Raw genomic sequence first — 23,806 nt, 5'->3', positions numbered from 1 at the left:
GCCCCACATTGGGCTCTCTGCTGTCAGCATGGAACCTGCTTCAGATCTTCTGTCCCACTCTCTCTCTGCCCCTCTCCAGCTCTTTCTTTCTCTCAAACATAAATAAACATTTAAAAAATAGGAAAAATCAAAATGTTCAGCCACAACAACAAATCATCAAACTATGAGGAGAAAGAAAAGCTCAAAAGAAGGGATCAAGGCAAGAAGTCAGAAGAAAAGGTCTACAGGGAAAAGGAGTGAATTCAATAAATAACTTGGAAATTATTCTGAGATTCAAGAGGATGTCACATAGATAAAACTAGAGTGGGCTACTGTGAAAGAGAAAGAGAACTCAGAAATTACAAACATGACTGAAAATGTGAATGCCACTTTAGAAGCATCTATAAGGGAAATGCTGAAAACACAAAGGCACATGGAGAGAGAACCAAGAGATCAAGAAGTGAGAGGAAGACATCCCCAGAGTAGAGGAAGGCTTGAATTCACAGATTGAAAAAGCACACTACATCTCAAGGAAAGCTTGGCAAAGAACAAGACCAACAGCCTTTGGTCCTGGTACGTAAACAGACGAAATAAAGGGACAAATTGAAGACCTCAGAAATAGAAATAATATGAGAATTTAGTTTAGGATAAAGGTAGTATTTTAAATCAGAAGGGGAAAACTATCACTCAGTAGTCTTGGTACAACTGTGTATCCAGAGAAAAAGATGGCTCGCCATGTTATTTCTTATTCTAAAGCAAATTCCAGATGGATTTTAATTGTAAAAATGAAACTATAAAAATAATAGAATCAAACGTATATACTAGATAAGGGGCCGTACTAAGTAAATTCCCGAAACATCAGCAGCTTAGTACAATAGTTTATTTTTTGCTCATGTGGAGTCTGACTGAAGGAGATGGAAAGAGCTGGGGACTTTGCTGTCCACAGTTATCCAGAGACTCAGAGTGAAAGAAGTTCTGTCGTCTTCAACAAGTGGTCTCCAAGGCCTCCCTGAGCATTGACATCCATCTGTGAGTCAGAGAAGGAGAGAGAAGTCATGCATGAGACTTGTCCAAAACAGGAAAGACAAGTGGGAATAACTTGAAACTGAGGGAATTTAAAAATGATAAAAGGTTTCTCTGCATAACTCTATGTAAATATATTTGAAAAATCTAGTTGAAATATGGTGATTTTCTAAGAACAGATTATTTATCAAAACTGACCCCAGAAGAGATAGAGAGTCTAAACAGATGAATCTCAGTGAAAGAAACAAAGTTTTGAATGAGCCAATCCCTAGGGGCACCTGGGTGGCTCAGTCGGTTAAGTGTCTGACTCTTGATTTCAGCGTAGGTCATGATCTCACGGTTCATGAGTTCCGGCCCCACATCAAGCTCTGTGCTGATGGTGCAGAGACTGCTTGGGATTCTCTCCCTCCCTCTCTCTCTCTCTCTCTCTCTGCCCCTCCCCTGCTTGCTCTCTCTCAAAAAATAAATAAGCTAAAAATAAATAAATATTTTAAAAATTAATAAAGAGCCAATTCCTAAAAAATGTCAGAGGGGAGCTTTCTAAAGCTGAAGAAACAAATATTCTCAATGCTTATTAAGTTATTCCAGGGAATAGAAAAAATAAGGGCATGAAGAGACAATGTGAAATTATCTAGCAAATGACTATGGAAATTCAGGTGGCCTGGTAGTAAGCAGACTGTTCGCTGGGGGCTACCTTTACCTCAGCAGCCAAAGTTCAATTTTCTACCAGGCTAACCAGGTGCTAGCAGTTAGTGTTCTAGACAACTCTCTGAAAAGCTGGTGTCTAAATTTAAATCGGACTTCTGGACTTGTCTTACACCAGATTTATCTTATTCAGTGGGTGAATTATACTCTATTTAATTCTTAATGTAAATAGGAAATTATATGTTCAAATACATTTGCTAATAACTTAAAGATAAGCACTAATAATATGGATATGGGATATGGAAACTGAAAATCACAAGAGGAAAAGCAACAAAATTCAGAAGAAGGAAAAAAGGTAAGAATATTGAAAAAGAATAATAAACAGAAAAAATGAAATAGAATGGCAGAAAGACCAAACATTTCATTGTTACATTATAACTGTGAATTACATTTCTTTATTAAAGATAAAGCCCCTAATATTGGGCATGCACACACATATTCTTGGATACACTCACACGCATAAATCTGATGATACACCAGTTACAAAATACTCACTTATAGCAAAATGACAAAGATTAACACTGGAGATCTGGCAAAGAGATCTCAAGCAAATACTGATGAAAAGAAAGCAGTGCAGAGTATGCTCATATCAGACAAGGTAGAATTCAAGACAAGACACATGTTAAACAAGATAAAGAATGCATTTTTTCCTCAGTAAAAAACACAGTCTACCAAGGAGATGTGAAATAAAAAGGGACTTTATCCAAACCATAGTCACAGTGGGAGAATTTATCTAACCCAGAATCAAACTGAGTAGAGGAAAGAGAAGTTTTGAATATCAAATTTAACAAGCTTTGTGTGTAGCCTCAAAGCAAACTCTGTGTTTTCTTTTCAAATTCTCATGGAACAATAACAACAACTGACCACACACCAGGCCACAAAGATCTCAGTAACCAAAAAGTATACATTATGTGGGCCACGTTCCCTGATCACAATGTAATCAATCTAGAAAATTGACAAGAAAAGGATAACACCTTCACCTCAAGCCTAACCACTTGGAAATTCTCAAACATTCCTCTAAAAAGCTCAAGTTAAATTGAAAAATGAAATTAGGATTACAAACTGTCTGAAATTATTAACGAGAATATTTCATATCAAAACCTAGATAATCTGATAGATATATATATATATATATATATATATATATATATATATCTCCACACACCACACACACAATGGAATATTACTCAGCCATAAAAAAGGATGAAATCTTGCCATTTGCAACAACATGGGTGGAGCGAGAGAGTATAATGCTAAGCAAAATAAGTAAGTCAGAGAAAGACAAATACCATATGATTTCATGCATATGTGGAATTTAAGAAATAAAACAAATGAACAAAAGGAAAAAAAAAAGAGACAAAACAAAAAACAGATTCTGAACTATAGAGAACAAACAGATGGTTACCAGAGGAGAGCTGGGTCAGGGAGTGAGTGAAATAGGTGAAGAGAATTAAGAGTACACCCATCTTGATGAGCACTGAGTAATGTATAGAATTGTTGAATCACTATATTGTACACATGAAACTAGCATAACTGTATATTAACTATATTGGAATTAAAATTAAAAACTTAATTTAAAAAATTAAGATCTGAGCAGACTGTGCCATGCCTAAGAAAAAAGAAAAATCACAAATATGTATCATTAGAAAGGGCAAAACATGTAAAAACTTAGATAAAAAATAGATGGCTATTGTGGATAAAGTGAATAAATTACTAGAAATATATCAATTACCAAAATGGACTCATGTGGTGGAAAAATTGCATGGTGCAATAACTACAGAAGAAAATGGAATGACTGTGCAGGTTCTATCCACCAAAACACATAAATACCTAGACAAATTCAAAGTAAAATTTGACAAACTATTGAAGCACAGATAATTTTATTTAAACTACGTAGGACATAAAGATGGAGAGAGACTCTTTGGCAAGGCTGGCATGCCAAACTCTAATACACAAAATAAATGTTGGAATTATAACTACAAGAGCAGATGCAAGAAGAGCAGGAAGGCTGGAGCACAGATTTCCCTGAGGAAGAAACTGTCACAATGGGAGTTGCTGTGCGTGTTCACTCGGGCACATGAGTGGCCTGTCACCCAAACACAGCTGTGGGGACATCTCTTAATCTGTGTCCCTGCCCTCTCCTCACTCCCACCATGATCCACATCTATGACTTCATGGGGTGTTCCTTGCACACAGCTGGTCCCCTGGATGTGGACTGCTGTGGTGCTACTGTCCCAGTTGGAGGTGGTCCCAAAAGATGGTGGGGAAGAGAAATTCTCTCAAGGACAGAATGTAGAACAGTACCTCATCCTGACCACTTTCTCCAAAAGCCTGAGATACAGATCTACATTGGTTCATGGGCAATAGCTAGTGGTCTAGCTGGACAATTGGGAGTTTGGAAAGAACAGGATTGGAGGTTGGTGACAAGGTGGTCTCGGGAGAACGTGAGTGGATCTCTCAGAATTGACCCAGAAGCAGAGACTGCTTGTGTCCCATGTTGATGCTCTCCAAAATGTGCCCACTGTGAAGGAAGTTCTCAATGATCAGGTGGACAAGATTCCTACCCAGTGGATGAGTAGATATCTATCAGCTTCTTCCCTCAGCTACCCCCGGGCCCACTCAAAAATAAAGTGGTTTTGGAGGCAGGAACAGAGACCACCTATCCAAGTAAGGAGTTGACAGCCTCTCCAAAGCTGAAGCAGCCACTGTCACTAACAAGACTCTAATCTCCAGTAGTGGAGGCCAATTCCACAAATCCAATGTATTGCAGTAGAGATGACCTGTCAGCATTTGATAGCAAGTTGGTTACACTGGACTCCTTCCATCAGAGAAGGCTCATGGTTTGTCCTCATTGGGATAAATATTTGTATTGGAGTTAAATATGCATTTCCTCTCCTTCATGCTTCTGTCAGGACCACCATTAGTGCACTTAATAAACGCCATCAGAACAACCCACTCAATACTGTTTCTGCCCAAGGAACTCACTTTACAGTAAAAACAGAAGTGAAGCAATGGGCTGATGGACATGGGATTCATGGGGCTTACCACACCCCAGGAGAGTTGGACTGATAGAAAATAGAATGGGCTGTTGAAGATCAGTTATAGCATCTTGGTAGACAACCTCTTGCGAGTTTGGGATATTGTCCTCTAAGACATGGTATGTGGGCTCAACCAGCAACCAATTTATAGTGATAAAATTTTGGCATTTGTCACTAGTGAACCAAATAACCCCCCTTTCAAAAACAAATTTTGTTCTTATATCTGCTCTATATCTGCTGGTTTAGAGGTTTTGATACCCAAGGGAGGAAAGCTTCATTCTGGGGACATATAGGACGTTAGTAGTGCCAACCAGCCAGTATGGGCTCTCTATGCCACTGGATGAACAGGCCCAAAGGGAGGTCATGGTGTTGGCTGGAATGATTGATTAAGATCTGTGCTGTACAATTTGCAGCCGATGTGGCCATTATAAATTAATTTAAATTAAGCAAAATTAGAAATTCCGTTCCTCAGTCACAATAGCCACACGTTGGCTGGTCAGTATCTACACATGGCTATTGGCTACCATATTGGGCTAGAGCATATAGCTATTGTCTACAGAATTAGGCAGAGCAGATGTGGAACTTTTCTATCACTGCAGAAAGTTGCATTAGACAGTGCTGATTTAGACTATCAAAGGGTAATAGGGAGGTTATTACAACAAGACCTGAAGAAATGAGGTTGACTCTCGGGGAACCCTCTGCTTTACCTGCTAGTACTGGTATGAGTGGTGGTCAAAATGGAAGAAAATCTACACAAACATATTATTTATTATTTACTTATTAATTTTTTAAGAGAGAGAGCATGGGGTAGAAGGGCAGAGAGAATCTTAAGCAGGCTCCATAGTTAGTGAGCCCAACACGGGGCTCCATCCCATGACTCTGGGATGAAATCAAGAGTTGGGCGTTCAACTGACTGGTGCCACCCAGGTGCCCCACAACAAACAAATTTAGGCAGGACCACCAAGTCTCAGACCCCTCAAGAATAATGGTCCAGGCAACCTTACCAGATAAAGAACCCCTGCCAACTGAGGTGTTGGCTGAAGGCAAAGTCAACCTGGAATAAATGGTAGAGGAGGAAGGTCACACCTTAGCCAAGGCATAGAGCCCCATATTCCCTACCCGCAGTTTCTTCCTTGCTCAGCTGTGTGTATATTCATATATTTTAATGAATTTATCTTATATTTCCCTTTAATCCACTATTGTATATATTGTTTGCAGAATATTGGGACAGGATTGGGACAGAATTAGAGAAGGAATGGACCTTACCCCAGAAATCTTGGACTTGGAGTTGTATAGAGTAACAATAAAAGAGTGAAAACATCGTCAGTTTGGCAGGCTGGAACTTTGGTGGGGGGGGGGGGGCACTATAAGCATGAAAAGCAGGCAGAACTGTATTAGGACTTTATTGGTTATTTTGGCTTCTCCGAGTTTGTCTCTCCCAATAACCTTCCCATGTTAGTTTAAGTAGAGCTGGTTTCCGTTGTTTGCAAACAGAACTTCTGACTGGTACAGAAGGATAAATATTGGCAAGGAATTGACCACATGGCTATTTGCAGATGACGTGCTTGTCTTCCTAGAAATTCCTGGAGAATCAATAGGGAAAAAAATAGGAAACATTAAACAATTAATGTGGTGACCAGATATAAAATTGCTTTCCTGTTTATCAGCCTTCTTCTGCAAGGAAATTTAATTTTTAAAATCCCATTTCAAAAAACATAAAACAAAACCCCATTTTCCATGTAAAATAAAACTAGACCCACAAGGGCCTTGAATGCCAGACTCTTTTGTCTTGATGGTGCTGAGGAGCAAAAGAGAAGGTGTGAGATCGTCTAGACCCATCAGAAAGCTGAACAGGGGAGTGTGCAGGAGGGTGAGGGCTCCGGAGACTCATGCCCCCTGGGACATGCCTGTGGCTGCTGCCCGCTGAGCCCAGGAGGGGCGCTTCGACTTGAGAGCAGTGATGCGGTAGTGACAGCGTGCTGTGCTGGTGGGGCGTGCAAGGGCTCACCCACGGGAGGGCAGGAGGGACAGGAGTTCTGGTGTGGTCTCCAGAGGGTGAGTCAGTGCCGCTCCTCAGGCCACAGCAGATCCACGTTTTGTGGGCCTTTAGGCTTGTGTACATTGGAGGATTTCTGTAAAGAAAATAATAAAAATTATAAATACAAAATCAGGTATGAACATGAATGATTACTGGGAATGAGAAAAGAAACCAAAGCAACCAACAAAACAATGTATAAGAAAAGCTGACATAGTACAAATATGACAAAATCCCCCCAAATAACACAAAATTCCCCCAAAAGTTTCTTTCGGCTTCACGACTTATTGATAAAGTTGGAAATTTTCAGGATTGTTGCCAAATTGGGGGAAACCTCTATCAAATATCTTTCATAAGTGAGCTGTAAGACTGCAGGGGGAGGACCAGTCTTAAATATTTGGAATTGATGGCTCATTAACCAGAGCAATTCAGATGCATTCTTAAATTGCTGCTACATTGTTTTTAGCTACATAATTGTGTAAGAAAATTACTCTTGCGCTATGTACACTGTAGTTATTGATGAGTATGTGTAGGAGTTTTGTCACTGGAACACTTGTTTCTCTGGGCCGTCTTGTTCTGTTGGGGATTTCGTGTGCCATTTCATCTGGAAATACCAGACCACATCAGGACAAGATGCATCAGTTACACTGAGATGTGATTCCATATAATGAGATGCATAAAACATACAACTTTACCCAGAAGTACTTGCTACTTGTAGGACGCCTACAGTACACAAGCCCTACTAACGATGGAATTCTGACATTCTTTGAGAGGAGAGAATTTCCGTTTTGACCGGGCATCCATGAGAAATGAGTCCTATGTTCTGATGGTGGAAGCATTTTTTACCGACCAGCTTTGGTTCTGTACATTTCAAACCTTGTTTCTCCTCCATAACCTGCCAGTACTGGGTGCTGACACATTCATATTTCATATAAATACATATTTCAGTATGACCTCTGGTCTGCACCTTTTTGTCATGATAATGAGTGAGTTGGCATGGTGGGTATTGCTGGGCAGGAGTATGATTGCCAAACAGCTAGCAATAATTTAGCTATACATCAGAGTGATTGTAAAGTACATAACTATATCACACTAAACCAAATCTTTAATTCAACTTCCCTTTGGTCAGGTCCCGAAGATGTCCACAGCTATCCAACACAATCCAACATGGTGGAAATATGACATGGGAGTTACAGTGGAAGAGGCAGTGATCTTAATGGAAACATTTCACTTCTGTAAGTTTTACAGAAACATTGTGACCATGTAAATGCATCACTAAGATCCTTCACAGGACTTTGGAGAAGATCTGTGTGAGTTTAATTGACATCACAGTATACCCACCTTTGGCTTTGGCTTTCAAACCAGGGGTTGGGGAACCAGGAATAGTCCCATTAATCATTCCTCTCACTGAAAATCACAACACAGTCCACACCACATACCTCATGCTCACCCTCTCATCTATTCTCACTACAACCTATGAGGCAGGAAATAGCATTCCCGGGCCACAGGTGAAAAAGGGAGGCCCAGAAAAGAAGGACTCTTAGCCAGGGTCACACAATCAACAAGCAATACAGCCCAGCTCTTGTGTCCAGTCCAGGGCTCAGTGCCTACACAAGGCCTACACTGTCACATTTGCACCCACGGTCATCCTGACAGAGAGACAAGGAAGGTGTTATGCTTCTATTTTATAGAGGCAGTAGCTATTATAATTACCTCTCGTACCTGCACCCACAGGACGGTTGACAAGCCACTTGTACATCCATGAGTTTATTTAACTGTAACAGCAATCTGCAGGGAGTGTTATCCTCTTTTCTGATAGAGGAAACTGAGGTTCATGGAGGTCATGTGACCTAATTAAAGTCCAACAGCAAGGCACTCCAAGGAGGCACTCCAAACCAGGTCTCCTCACTCTTGGTTCAATGCTCTTTTCACTGCACTTTGCTTTCTTCCCCATTAGAGATCAAAGGAACCCCAGAGTATCCTCTAGTCCCATTCCCTTTTGCCACAAATGAGAAACGAAAGCCCAGAGAAGGGAAAGGACTTGCCCAGGTAACACAGATTCTTAACCTAACTGTCAAGTCTGTGTCTCTGCCTCATTTCTCCAGGAGACTTCATCTGCTCCCCCATGTCTAGGGGACCACAATGCTGGCTGGATCTTTGCCCTGACCTCTGACTGACCCATCCAGAAACAGCATATACCAAGTAAGCCTATCACTGTCTTACTGCCAAACCCCTCTTTTGGGAAATAGTCTCCAACCACAGCTCCCACTGAAGAGGGAGGGGTATCTTAGTCAGCCCTGTTTGTGCTGCGTAGCCCCGCCCCATGGCCACATCTCATTGGATGATACCTATGAGGGAGGCCAATCCTATATGAGCAAGGCTAGACTTAGGCACTCTGGTGCAGGGCCAGAGTAGGTGGGCAGTCTGAGCACGGGAAGGAGCCCAGACGGACTCAAATTTGGAGCCACTTGGCGGAAAGGCAGAAGCACAGAAAAGAGACTAGGGGACCCCAGAAAGAGCCTCTGCTCTGTTCCTTTACCAATCCCATGATTCCTAGCAGTAACGGAGTCCAGGTTATTTTTCTCACACTCCCCACATTGAATGGGTTCCCATGAGTGGTTTTTTTGTACCATACAACTTAGACACTATAGAATTTATTTTTATTTTTTAACTAGTCTAATGGGTGGTACAATCATATGGTTCACAAATCTAAACAAAAAGGATACATTTGGAAGTCTCACTCCCACCCCTGTTTCCAAACTCTATTCCTTAGTCCCCAGAAGGGACTTTTCCCACTTTTATTTATTTCTGGTGTATCTTTTTCAGCATTTCTTTATGCAATTATATGCAAATGTGAATATATATATTCTTACTAACTCCCCCTTCCCATGCTTAAACAAAAGAGCATACTGGTGATTTGGGACTTTCTGTGGTTCCATACAAATTTTAGGATTGTTTGTTCTAGCTCTGTGAAAAATAATGGTGATATTTTGATAGGGATTGCATTAAATGTATGGATTGCTTTAGGTAGTGCAGACATTTTAACAATATTTGTTCTTCTAATGCATGAGCATGGAATGTCCTTCCATTTCTTTGTGTCTTCTTCAATTTCTCTCATCAATGTTTTATAGTTTTCAGAGTACAGGTCTTTCATTTCCTTCATTAAGTTTATTCCTAGGTATCTTATTGCTTTTTTATACAACTGTAAATGGAATTGATTCTTTAATTTCTCTTTCTACTGTTTCATTATTGGTGTATAGATATGCAACAATTTCTGTATATTGATTTTGAATCCTGCAACTTTACTGAATTCATGTATCCATTCTGGTAGCTTTTTTGTGGAGTCTTTCTTTTTCTATATAGAGTATCATATCATCTGCAAATAGTGAAAGTTTTGACTTGTTCCTTGCCAATTTGGATGCCTTTTATTTCTTTGTGTTTGATTGCTGAGGCTAGGACTTCCAGTACCATGTTACATAAAAGTGGCAAGAGTGGTAAGACATTCCTGTCTTATTCCTGATAGAGGAAAAGCTCTCAGTTGTTCCCCATTGAAGATGACATTAGCTGTGGGTTTTTCAGATATGGCCTTTATCATGTTGAGGCACGTTCCCTCTAAACCTACTTTGTTGAAGGTTTTTATCATGAATGGATGATATACTTTGTCAAATGCTTTTTCTTCATCTATTGAGGGGATTATATGGTTTTTATCCTTTCTTTTATTAATTTAGAGTACCACATTGATTGATTTGCAAATATTGAACCACCCTTGCAACCCAGGAATAAATTCCACTTGATTGTGTGAATGATTTTTTAATGTTTTCTTGGATTTGGATTGCCATTATTTTATTGAGAATTTTTGTATCCATGTTCATCAGGGATATTGGCCTGTAGTTCCCTTTTTTAGTTGAGTCTTTATCTGTCTTGGTATCAGGGTAATGCTGGCCTCATGGAATGAATTTGCAAGTTTTCCTTCCTTTTCTACTTTGTGGAATAGTTTGAGAAGAATAGGTATTAACTCTTCTTTAAATGTTTGGTAGAATTCACCTGTGAAGCTATCCTGCCCTGGACTTCTGTTTGTTGGGAGATTTTTGATTACTGAACCAGTTTCTTTGCTGGTTATCAGTCTGACCCCGAATAGTCAAAGCAACCTTGAAAAAGAAAAGCAGGGCGCCTGGGTGATCTGACTTCAGCTCAGGTCATGATCTCATACTTCATGAGTTTGAGTTCCACATCAGGTGAGCCTGAGCCCCATTTTAGGTTAGCACGAGCCCCACTTTGGTTAAAACATGAGCCCCGGGTGAGCCCCATTTCTCTCTCTCTCTCTCTCTCTCTCTCTCTCTCTCTCTCTGCCCCTCGTGGGATTCTTTTTCTCTTTATCTGTCTGCCCCTTGCTCACTTGTACTCACTCTCTCTCTCTGTCTCTCAAAAAAGAAAAAAAAAAAAGAAAAGCTGGAGACATCACATTTCGGAACTTCACATTATATTACAAAGCTGCAGTGATCAAAACAGTACAGTACTGGCACAAAAATAGACACATAGATCAATAGAACAGAATAGAAACCCCAGAAATGAACCCACAACTATCTGGTCAATCTTTGACAAAGCAGGAAAGAATATCCAATGGAAAAAAGACAACAAGTGGTCTCTCCAACAAATGGTGCTGGGAAAACTGGACAGCAACATGCAAAAGAATGAATCTGGACCACTTTCTTATGCCATACACAAACATAAATTCAAAATGGATTAAAGACCTAAATGTGAGATGGGAAATTATAAAAATCCTAGAGGAGAATACAAGCAGTAATTTCTTTGACATTGGCCGTGGCAACTTATTTCTAGATATGTCTCCTCAGGCAAGGGAAACAAAAGCAAAAATAAACTATTGGGTCTTCATCAAAATAAAAAGCAGCTGCACAACAAAGGAAACAATAAAATGAAAAGGCAACCTATGGAATGGGAGAAGATATTTGCAAAATGATGCGTCTTTACATATTTAGTATGCAAAATATATAAAGAACTTACAAAACTCAACACCCAAAAAACCAAAAATGGGCAGAAGACATGAACAGACATTTTCCCAAAGAAGACATACAGATGGCCAACAGACACATGAAAAGATGCTCAACAACATTCATCATCAGGGAAATACAAATCAAAACTACAATGAGATATCACCTCACACCTGTCAGAATGGCTAAAATCAACAACACAAGAAACGACAGGTGTTGGCAAGGATGTGGAGAAAGGGGAACCCTCTTGTACTGTTGGTGGCAATGTAAACTGGTGCAGCCACTCTGGAGAACAGTATGGAGGCTCCTCAAAAAGTTAAAAATAGAACCACCCTATGACCCAGCAATTGCACTACTAGGTATTCACCCAAAGAATACAAAAACACTAATCAAAAGGGATACATGCACCCCAATATTTATAGCAGCATTATCTACAATGGACAAATTAGGGAAACAACCCAAATGTCCACTGACTGATGAATGGATAAAGAAGATGTGGTATTTATATATAATGGAATATTACTCAGACATAAAAAAGAATGAAATCTTGCCATTTGCAATGATGTGGATGGAGCCAGACAGTATTATGCAAAGCAAAATAAATCAGTCAGAGAAGGACAAATGCCATATGACTTCACTCATGTGAAATTTAAGAAACAAAACAAATGAGCAAAGGGGAAAAAAAAGAGAGAGAGAGGCAAACCAAGAAAGTGGCTCTTAACTATAGAGAACAAACTGATGGTTATCAGAGGAGAGCTGATAAGCTCAAGGAGAGCACTTGTGATGAGCACCTGATGTTGTATGAAAGTGATGAATCACTATATTGTACCCTTGAAACTAATACTACACTGTATGTTAACTAGCTGGAATTTAAATATAAACTTAAAGACATTTTTAAAAAAAGTAGCAGTGGCACCTGGGTGGCTCAGTTGGTTAAGTGTCCAACTATTGGTTTCAGCTCAGATCATGATCTCACTGTCCATGAGTTTGAGCCCCACATTGGGCTCTGCACTGACAGTGCAGAGCCTGCTTGGGATTCTCTCTCCTCCCTCTCCCTCTGCCTCACTCTTTTCTCTGCCCTTCTCTCTCTCTCTCTCTCTCTCTCTCTCTCTCTCTCTCCCTCTCTCTCTCTCTCTCAAAATAAGTAAGTAAACTTTTAAAATAAGTAGCACACTATATACATTTCTCTGTATCTTGCTATTTTCATGAACAGTCCTGGAAATCATTCCATGCCATAAAGTGATACAATTTTCTTTACAATCAAAGTCCATGGTTCATGTTTGGGGTTCAACTAACCCTGCCAAGGTGTGAGATGCCACCCCCCTCCCCTCCCCCCCACCGTCCCCTGCCGAGGCCTGTCATTTCATGTAAAACAAAAGAGAGGCAGTATCAGGAAATATTCCCGGTCTCTCAGCTGGTGGGGAGAATGGCAGAAGTGAGGCTTTGAGGGGCGCCTGGGTGGCTCAGTCGAAGCATCTGACTTCAGCTCAGGTCATGATCTCCTGCTTTGTGAGTTCAAACTGGGTCAGGCTTTGTGCTGACAGCTCAGAGCCTGGAACCTGCTTCAGAGTCTATTGTCTCCCTCTCTCTTCCCCTCCCCTGCTTGCTCTCTCTCTCTCTCTCAAAAATGAATAAAAATTAAGAGAAGAAGAAGAAGAAGAAGAAGAAGAAGAAGAAGAAGAAGAAGAAGAAGAAGGAGGAGGAGGAGGAGGAGGAGGAGGAGGAAGAGGAGGAGAAGGGGAATGAGAAGAAGAACAAGTGAGGCTTTGACCAGTGTCTGCCGGAGACTGAGGCGCCCGACCTAGGGACCTAGGGCTTGGCCATGGCAGGGATAAAAGCCCATCATCATCTTGCCACAAGACTTGCTGGCCTCTGCCCCTCTTCATCTTCCTCTGGTTTCTTCCCTGTGGAGTTTAGAAATAGGTCTCTCAACTACTTCAGATCTTCTCCCCATATTTCTCTTGCACAGAACTGCTCCACCCACTGAGTCAGTGACTGTAGAAACCGGAAAGCTGCTAAGGCCTCCCTTGCACGTCCCCCCTCTCCACCTGTCTCGGCACTGCTATGCTCACCTCTGCCCCTGGAGGGTCCTCCCTCCCCCATGGCAGCAAGGACTGCGGGCCCAGAACAGGCAGCTTCCCTTGCCCTCTGCTTGTATCCATGGCCTTGGGGAGGCTGTGTTTGGCTCCCCTGCCTGAGCTCCCCTGCCTTTACCCTCTGCCTCCCTCGGGCTTCCCTGGCCCCTGGCCCCTGCTTTTCCACACCCCTTATTCCTGCCCTCTGCCTAGTGCCCCCCCCCCCCAGGCACTGGGCTGCCCTGGGTGCCTGCCTCAGAATCACTCTTCCCATTTACTCTTTCTCCTTCTCCCCCACTTCTTTATTCCATTCTTCTGCAAATTGCTTTTGAAATTCTATTCCTGCTCCAATACTCACTTCCACTGAAATGCCTTTCTTGACTTTCCAGCCTGCTCCAACACCCCACCAACAATTTACTGCTGGTCACCTCCTCTTGTAGTGAATTGTGGTGCATTTGTCTTTCATTCTTCTCTCTCCTTGCCATCTCTCTCTCTCTCTCTTTTTTTTTTTTTTTTTTTTTTTTTTGCTTCTGGCTTTGGTAGGGCCATTGCACCGAGTTGGTGTCAAGTGCATCTCTATACCTGAAAGGAGTGATTATTTTACTTTATTTTATTTTCTTTTATTTTGTTTTGTTTTATTTTGTTTATTTATTTTTGAAAAGAGAGAGAGAAAGCAGGTGAGGGGCAGAGAGAGAAGGGGACAGAGGAGCTGAAGTAGGCTTCTACGCTGACAGCAGAGAGCCTAATGTGGGGCTCAAACTCACGAACCAGGAGTTCACGACCTGAGCTGAAGTTGGACACTTAACCAACTGAGCCACCCAGTGCCCCAGGAGCGATTATTTTATATGACTGCACATGCACTGTCGTCCCCAGCAGGGCCTGAGAGCCCCTCCTCCAGCTACTCCTTCAGTCAGGAAAACTCCCTGCACCCTAGGGGGACACGCAGAAGAACAGGACGTCCTTGCTGCCCTGCAGGATCCCCCAGTGTGTTGTAGAAGACAAGTCCTGTGCAAGGATAACTGGGGACTACAGGTTGTATTTGTGGTGGAACTTCATCCCCTTTAGTAACTGTTAAGCATTTTTTGAGCATCTATTATGTGTCAGGCATCGTGCTGTTACTTCACTTACGTTGCCTCATTTCATTTTAACAACCACTGCAAGTTTGGTATTGTTAACTTCACTGTACAGATGAGAAAACTGAGGTGAGAAACTTGAGTAACTTACATGAGGTGACATACGAGGTTCAGAGTCAGGATTTCATTCCAGGATAGTTTGACCCCAACGCTAGGTTCCTTCACTGGCTAGAACAGCCCTCTCTCAGCTCTGATAGCAAAAAGGAGCAGCTTTCACACTGGTTCCTTACCTTGCCTCTTTTCTACCCTCAGTGTAACAGGCTGGGGACAGAGCTGGCCCCGGAGGATGGAAGAGGGCAATTGGCCTGCACGGGGCTGGGGGGTGGGAAGCAGTGCTTGTCTGTTTGTCTGCACATATGCACAAGGACACAGCTAGTAGGGACAGTAGATCTTATGGGAGTAAATGAGGCTATCCTTGCCTTTTTAATGCACTAGCATCTTCACTTGTGTGGAAGCCTTAATACCACCAGAATCACATCTGATAGGAACCCCTAGTTCAAAAAGAGCTACACCCTTCGATCAACAAACCATTACTGAGGTCTTCCCATAAGTGGGGCATGGAATAAAGAGATGCATGAGAAACAGACCTTTCTCCTAAGAGCTCATAACACTGTCCATCACCATGTGGCAAGTAGCTTGACCGAAGAATGCCTGGGGGCTGGGGGGCTGTCAGAGCGCAGGGAAGAGGATTTCACTCAGCTTGAGGAGGTAGATCAGGAATCCTTCTTGGAGGTGATGCCTGAGCTGAATTTTAAAGGATGAGCAGTCTTTCAAGTAAAGGCAGGTGAAGAGGGCATGCCAGCCCATGTGTGTAATGTGTCCAAAGGCTGGGAGAGGAGAGGGGGCAAGGCAGTTTTGGAGAACAGTAAATAGTTGAGTATGACCAGAGCCTCCGTCAAGGGCTTTGTTACAAAGGGTCATTTGCCAAGGTAGGAGTTTGGTCCCTGTTCAGTAGATAAAGAGGATTAATAAAATCCTTTAAGTGAGGGTAAGGCATGGTCAGAGTTGCATTTTAGAGAGATCATTCCAGGAGATGTCTTATTCTAAATGGTGCCTGGAGAGCAGCCCCTATTATAGCCTCCAGTACTTCTTGCACAAACACACACACAAAACACAAAAATGCAAAACAATTCTGAAAATCAAAACTGACAGATAATCAATTACGAGATTCTGAAAGACAAAACAATTGCTTGTCCATGCTTCAACTAGGAAACAAAGCAATCCACTGACATACATAAAGATAGAAATACACTTAATTCTCTTTGTCATCCAGAGACCCCAAATATTTAACAACTAAAAAATTGCACAACTGCCCTTTTGCTATCATGGGCTGCTTTTTTGAGGTAGCCAGTGCAGTGTTCTCAACTTCCTGTCCTTTTTCTTCTTTTGTAAAGATTTTATTTTGAAGTAATTGCTACACCTAACGTGGGGCTTGAACTCACAACCCTAAGATCAATAGGGAGGAAGAAGTTAGAAAAATAAAACAGAGGGCACTTGAGTGGCTCAGTTGGTTGAGTGTCCGACTTCGGCTCAGGCCATGATCTCACGGTTTGTGAGTTCAAGCCCCGCATCAGGCTCTGTGATGACAGCTCGGAGCCTGGAGCCTGCTTCAGATTCTGTCTCCTTCTCTCTCTGCCCCTCCCCACTTGTGCTCTGCCTCTCTGTCTCTCAAAAATAAATACATGTAAAACAATTTTTTTAAAAAAATAAGACAGAAAACTAAGCCCAAGTAAAGTGGAAGAAAGGAAATAATGACAAAAATGAGTCAAATAGGAAGGCAATTAATTTGTTAATTAAATTTAGCAATGTTGCTGGATCCATTCTCCGTATACCAAAATCAGTGGTACTTCTACTAACCACCTACAGTTAGTGAAATTCAACAATGAGACCATTTACAGTAACATTAAAAAAGCAACAAATTTATAGGAACACATCTAGTGAAAGGTGTACAAGACCACATACTATATTACTGAGAAAAATCAAAGAAAACCGAAATCAAGGGAGGAGGGGATGTACCATGTTCATAGATCAAAGGACTAAGAATATTCATACCAGCACCATTCTAAATACCCTAAACTAGAAACAACCCAAATGGTCCTCAACAATAGAATGCACAAATTCAGCATGATGTAATCCTACAACTGAATACATTCAGCAATGAGAATGAACAAACTTCTGCTGCATGCAGCAACCCAGATGAATTCCATAAACATCATGTGGAACAGTACACATTTATTTCATTTATAAAAAGTTCAAAAACAGACAAAATGACTCTATGGTGTTAGAAGTCTGGATAGCAGGAGATAAAGACAAAGAGGGGCTAGGAGAGATTTCTGATGTTAGTCATCTGTTTCTTGACCTGGGTGGTGGCTTCATAAGGGTGTTTGCTTCGTTATAATCAAGCCATACATTTATGGTTTGTGCACTTGTCTGAATACGTTTTAATTCAAAAACTCAATAAAAAAAGGATAATTCAGGAAATGGAAAATTGTGATATAAAGGACTTACAAGGTTTCTCAAATTCCATGATCCAGATGAATTCCGTGTCATATGTGGATACTGCAGCTCAGCAAAAGAGCTGAGCACTTTATAGTTATTCATTTATTTAGCCCTCTCTGATTAAATAGTGTTCTATGAAATAGGCAATACTCTTATCCACCTACCCACTCTCAATTTGAAGATAGTTGCAAAAGTCTGGAAAAAAAAATTAGTGAATATCATTTCTCATTTTCCAGGTGAGAAAACAGACCCAGAGAATTAAAAAAAAAAATTTTTTTTAACACTTATTTATTTTTGAGATTGAGAGAGACAGAGCATGGGTAGGGAGGGGCAGAAAGAGTGGGAGATACAGAATCAGAAGCAGGCTTCTGATGCTGAGCTTGAACTCATGGACCGTGAGATCATTTCCTGAGCCAAAGTCAGAAGCCCAACCAACTGAGCCACCCAGGCACCCCAGGCCCAGAGAGTTTAAAGTAACTTCCGCAAAGTCAAAAGATAACTAAGGAGTAAGAACCAAGAGTCAAACCTTGGCAGTTTAGTCCCAGGACTCATGCCCTATGCCACTCTGCAGAGTCAGCTTGTCAGCTGTTTCTCTTCCATTCCACTCCTTCCCCAGTTCCTGGAACAGTGTTTCTCAAGCTACATAATTCATTCCACAGTCCATGTGGTGTCTTTGCCCATGTTTGATGACACTAAAAACAATAGCGCTTCCTATTGTATTGCAGCACTTGCCAATAATGGACAAACTTTTTAAGAGCTTGGAACCCTGTGCCAGGAAAATCACTGAACAAAAAGTCTTCTGTATTTTTGTCACTAGAAGCAGAGTTGGGAAGGGCACATAATACACATGTTCACTGCCAAGAAACTTGCATAATGATTTTTTGCATCTTTAAAGCCCTGAATCCATTAAGGCTTTTTAACTGGTATTTACCACACAAAGGGCAGATATTATCCATATCCATCCCCAAGCTCCTCTTCATGCCATCTTTTATCTAGAACTGTTAAAATTGCTCAGTTAACTATGCATAAACATGTGGAATAATCAGTATTCTCAGCTATGTAAAAATGCAGAAAAAATTTTTAGGAAATATACCAATTATGAACAGTAGTTATCTTTGGGTTGTAGCTTTTTGCGTTGGTTTTTATTTTTTATTTTTTGGTATCCTCAAATTTTCTACAATGATTATATGTCACCTTTTAAATAATACAATTTTTAAAATCAGCTCAGAGTACATAAATTTTTATATAATCATGTAATCATAATTATGTCAAAATGTGTATATAGTAAAAGACTGGAAGTTTTATTATTATTGTTAATAATAATTTTTTCTGGATGTAGGGCAATGAGTTTTTTTCTCATTCTACTTTTTAGAACTTTCCAATTTTTCTGTAACAATCATATCAGTCAAGATTCTTGATTGCAGGGGTGCCTGGGTGGCTCAGTCAGTTAAGTGTCAGACTTCGGCTCAGGTCATGATCTCACTGCTCGTGAGTTTGAGCCCCACGTCTGTGCCTGCTTCAGATTCTGTTTCTGTCTCTTAGCCCCTCCCCTGCTCATGCTCTGTCTCTCTCTTTCTCAAATATAAATAAAAAATGAACATTTAAAAAAAGAAAAAAAAGATAAAAAAGATACTTGATTATCAGAGTGGAAATTGAGTCCAGCTACCTTAAGCAGAAAAGGCTTTATTATAAGATCATAAGGTGTTTCTCACTATCTTTTGGAAGCAAAGGAAGGCTTAGTAGGACAGAACCCAACCAAGGTCAAACCAAGGTCAACGATTTGGTTAGGAGACTGTCACTGGAACTGCCACCCAGGCACTCGTAGCCATTGCTGCTGCTGGACTCCCAATGCCCGCATTGCTATAACAAATATACTAACTGTCCCTCTGTCTTTGTGTCACTCTTTCATGGTCCAGATTTCTGAGCAGGATCCCCTGATTCACTAACAACAATCACGTGCCCATGTTCTAGCTGCCTGAGCTCAGGGAGGACTGTCTGGCTCTTGACTGGGCTTCCCACAAGGTTCATACAATGGGGATCCTTCCAAACAGACAGGGAGTTCAAATGTGGGATAGCTCAAAAAAAGATAAATGTCTACTACACTCAGATATTGTTACTATTATTATTATTGTTATTTGCAATGTCTCAAATCAGGCTTCAGAGCTGGTCTAATAAAGATACTAATCACCATAAGTAGGCATTGCTTTTATACTGGGAATAATAATTTTTTTTTTTTTTATAAAACACAGACACTTTGTGTCTGTCACACAACATGGATCAGAGTGCATTTTACTTTACACAGTGTGGATTAAAAAACGGGGTTTTATTGGGAGAAGTTCTAAGCCAAGGATCAGTGAAAAAAGGGCACGAGGACTCTATCTTCCCCTTGTTCCCCAGACAGGTGTGCCATGGTCAAGTGCCGCAGGACACAGACTGGGTCTGTGTTTCTGGGGATGGACCTCACACCCTTATTTGCTCCTTTTTTTCTAAGTGCAACTTTGCCAGTGAAGGTAAAATCAGATTGCCTGAGCACTGGGCAGTAGGAATTTATAGAGTGCCAGGAGTTACCCGAGAAGGCTACTTTTCTAGAAAGGAGAAGTCTCCCGGTGAGTGGAAGGAGTCAGCAAGGGATAGTATGGGTATTGACACCCAGGTCTTGGCCTGGATGGGACGATGGGTGTGCTGTTCATTGAGCAAAACAACACAAGCAGAAGAGGGACAGGGTAGGCTTGGGGGAAGCGATGAGTTTGGTTTGGGACGTGCTGAGTCTGGAGTATGTATGAGTCACTCCCGGACAAGGTCAGGGTTCCCATTATACACCCCCCACAGCAGCCTGCACCTCTCTTTTGTATTGCTAATCCTGAATGCACTTTAATCAATAACTGCAGAATTACTATTGAATCTTTATTCCAGATCATGAGTTCCCAGAGGTCTTGGCTCAGGTCTAACTACTTCACTGTTATATCCCCAGCACTTGGCATTCAGTCAGGCACAGAGTAGGTAACCAATACATATGTGTTGAATGAATTAATGAATCTCTGTGGAGACCTAGAGCAGGCAGTGGGATATGTGGATAGGAAACTGAAAGACCTGGGATGAAGATCTAGATTCAGGAGAGTTCCACACTTAGATACTGAATTCAAGGCACTGGGTAAGCTGGGTTACCCACTGAGCCCAGGTGCATTGAGAAAACCAAAGAGGCTAAGCCAGAACCCTGGGAAACACCATCATACCAGGGAGGCAAGGAGAGGAGCAGCCAGAGGTAGGTAGAGAACTAAGAGAGAGGGTGGTGTTCTGGAAGCTAAGGGAGAAGAGTTTTCAGCATGGTGGAGTGAATGGAGTCAAATGCGGTCGGTTAGGAGTTCTCATAAAATGAAAAACACCAGTACTTGTGAAGTTCTTGTGTGCCAGGCACTGTTCTAACAGCTCTCAATGTATTAACTCCCTTAATTTTCAAGACCACCAAGTGAGATGGGTGTTATCATTATTGTTCCCTCCCTAAAACGAGGATACTGAGGCACAGAGAGGCCACCCAGCTAGGAAGTGGGAGGGCTGTATTCTGAACCTAGGTTATCTGTTTCCCAGGTCTGTGCTCTTCACCATTATATCTGCTGCCTCAGAGAAGAGGTAGCTGGTAGGTCACAAGTAACATCAGGGGGAACAAATTTCAGCGGGGCTGTGGGGTGAAGCTACATGGCAATGAGAAAAAAGGTGAGTTGGAAGCAAGAGAGTCAAGACCAGAAGTCCAGCCCTTCGCTACAAAGAGTGGTCCAGCTACACTCACCCCACCTGGGAGTCCATGAGACATGCAGAACCTCGAGCCGCAGCCAGCTCTTCTGAATCAGGTTTTGCAGTTTAACAAGCTTCTTGGGTGATTCATGTGCCTGGTGAAGTCTAGTTGGACTAGATGATCTTTCAGGAAGTTCGGCTGTGAAGAGAGAGAGACAGAAGAACACAGTGTTAAGTGAAAGGTTTTTTTAGGTTGGAGAGCCTTGAGCAGGTTTATAGACTGAGACCAGTGGTTTGCAACTCCTGTAACATCCTAGAAGCATCTGGGTGCTATTAAAAAATACTAGTTTCCTAAGGCCTACCCTCAGAAAGTCTGTGGCCCAGGTGATTCTAATGAATCTACATGGCCTACCCAAGGGGAAGGCACAAGTAAGGAAGGACAGGATGGAGGTGGAGACGCCAGGGAATAAAAAAATGGATGAAGGTCTCCTCAGGGAAATGGGAAGGGATGGGGTAAGGATGAAGAAATGCAAAGATGTTTTGTGGAAGGAGGGAAAGCAGTAACAATAAAGCAGAGAGAAATGTGTAGAGGGTGGGGACCCGCAGGCCTGAGAGCCATGATTGGTTGATTCTTTAAATGCTAACTAGGACATGCATGGTGTGAGAAGAGGGTACTTTAAGTCAGATGGTGTTACTGGCCTGCTCAGGGCCTTGCAGTATGTTTCCATCACACATGGCTTACTAGGCCCTTGGTGACTTCATTCTCTGCTCTCCACTGACCTCCAGCACACCAACCTCTTCAGTATTCCTTTTCCCACTGACCATGTTCCTGCCTCGGGGCCTTTGTACTTGCTACTCCCACCTATGGGCTGTTGTTCCTCCAGATACTCACATGGCCTGTTCCCTTACTTCAGTCAGGTCTCCTCCAATGCCCTCTTCTCAGAGAAGACTTCCCACATCACTCTCTATTCCCTTTCTCTGAATTGTTTTCTGTTACTGCCCAACATCAGGTCATAAAGCTACTTGCCTATTTGTTTCGGTCTGCCTTCTCTACCAGAACACAAATTCCATTGTCTTGTTCACTGTGGAAAACCCACCGCCTAAAACAGTGAGGCACAGAGGTGTGCTTGTAAAAAGTTTGATGAGTGAATAAATGACAGGTGCTGCTTGGTGCAAATAAATAGGATACTGAAATGAACAGGTATTGCTGACAGTGCCTGGGGAAAGTGACTAGGTAGGGAGATTGAGGAAGAATAAGATGAGTAAGGACAAGTAAACAGGCAACTTAAAGGCCTGACCGAGGAGGAAGCAAAGGGTTGTAGCAGCAAGAAAGACTATGGTTTCTGCACTACACCAGCAACTCTGTGTTGGTCTAGGAAAGTCTGTTAATCTTCTAAACCTCAATCTCCCCATCAGTAAAATGAGGTTGATGACCATAGTACCCTCCACGTAAGTGTATGATGGGGGTTAAGTGAGCTAGTAGCTCTGGGTGGCTCAGTTGATTAAGCATCGGATTTAGGTTCAGGTCAGGATTTCATGGTTGGTGGGTTTGAGCCCTGCATCTGGCTCAGTGCTAGCAGTGCAGAGCCTGCTTGGGATTCTCTCTCTCTCTCTCTCTCTCTGTCCCTCCTCTACTCACACTCTTTCTCTCTCAAGAGATAAATAAACTTTTTTAAAAAATGTAAAGAAACTATAAGCTCTCAATACGTGCTAATTACTGTGATCAATCCCAGATCATGGGAAGAGTGTGAAATGTTGCCACCTAAAAAAAAGTTTCTGTAATCATTCCAAGTGTTGACCCAAAATGTCCCATCCTGATATAGCCTTGACTTGTTACCTTGCCACCACCCACCATCCACACAAACATGTCTCTGCTTTGCCAAAGCCATCAGCAGCCTTTTCTCCTTTCTTTTTCTTCTTTTTTAAGTGTTTATTTATTTTTGACAGAGACAGAGCACGAGCAGGGGAGAAACAGAGAGAGAGGGAGACACAGAATCTGAAGCAGGCTCCAGGCTCTGAGCTGTCAGCACAGAGCCCGACATGGGGCTTGAACCAACAAACCATGAGATCATGACCTGAGCCGCAGTCGGACCCTTAACCTATTGAGTCACCCAGGCGCCCCGCCTTTTCTCCTTTCTGATGACTCTTCCGAGAACTACCCTAGCGCCTGGCACAATAAGTTCTCCATAAATTGTTGGAGTTCACTACAATTCTCCCAAACAGTGCTGCTTAAGTGTTACCTTGTCAGGAAAACCTTGATGTGAATTTGTGGCTCTGGCCTTTTTAAGGAAGATGGGCTATGTACAAAGACAGCATTCTACGGGCTTGGAATCATCTATAAGAGTGGCATAGTAAACATACCTCAATAGGACTGGAGTGGGTTTGTTCCTCTGGAACTTCCCTGATATGCCTTAGGCGTCCAAGGGCGGCCAGAGGCCAAGAGCTGGTGCGGAACCGTCGACTCCTTTAAAAGGCGTGGCCTCGCTGTAGCCGCCGCGGGAGTGACTGGCTCAAACTGCCGGGGGCGGGACTCGGTTGCCAGGGAGCGGCGCGGGGAGCTCGGGGAGCTCGGGGATCTGCG

General features: G+C 42.1%; 1 long non-coding RNA gene across 3 annotated transcripts; it reads right to left on the bottom strand.

Moving 5' to 3' along the window:
- Positions 1-844: 844 nt before the first annotated feature.
- LOC102900282 lies at positions 845-23,742 on the bottom strand. 3 transcript variants are annotated; one of them, XR_006598994.1, is made up of 5 exons: positions 23,587-23,742; positions 21,281-21,424; positions 6,754-6,877; positions 5,750-5,799; positions 845-1,006 (listed from the first exon to the last, which is right to left on the bottom strand). It is a non-coding gene; the product is annotated as an uncharacterized LOC102900282 (long non-coding RNA). The 3 variants fall into 3 exon arrangements; XR_006598993.1 differs by lacking the exons at positions 845-1,006; positions 5,750-5,799 and adding an exon at positions 6,132-6,328 and having other exon boundaries at positions 23,587-23,741; XR_002158175.3 differs by lacking the exons at positions 845-1,006; positions 5,750-5,799 and adding an exon at positions 6,132-6,328 and having other exon boundaries at positions 21,286-21,424; positions 23,587-23,741.
- Between the last annotated feature and the right edge of the window lie 64 nt (positions 23,743-23,806).

This window comes from Felis catus, chromosome B3, assembly GCF_018350175.1.
Source record: "Felis catus isolate Fca126 chromosome B3, F.catus_Fca126_mat1.0, whole genome shotgun sequence".
Taxonomy (NCBI): Eukaryota; Metazoa; Chordata; class Mammalia; order Carnivora; family Felidae; genus Felis; species Felis catus.
Note: the sequence above shows the minus strand (reverse complement) of the source record. Positions and strands in the feature narration are given on the sequence as shown.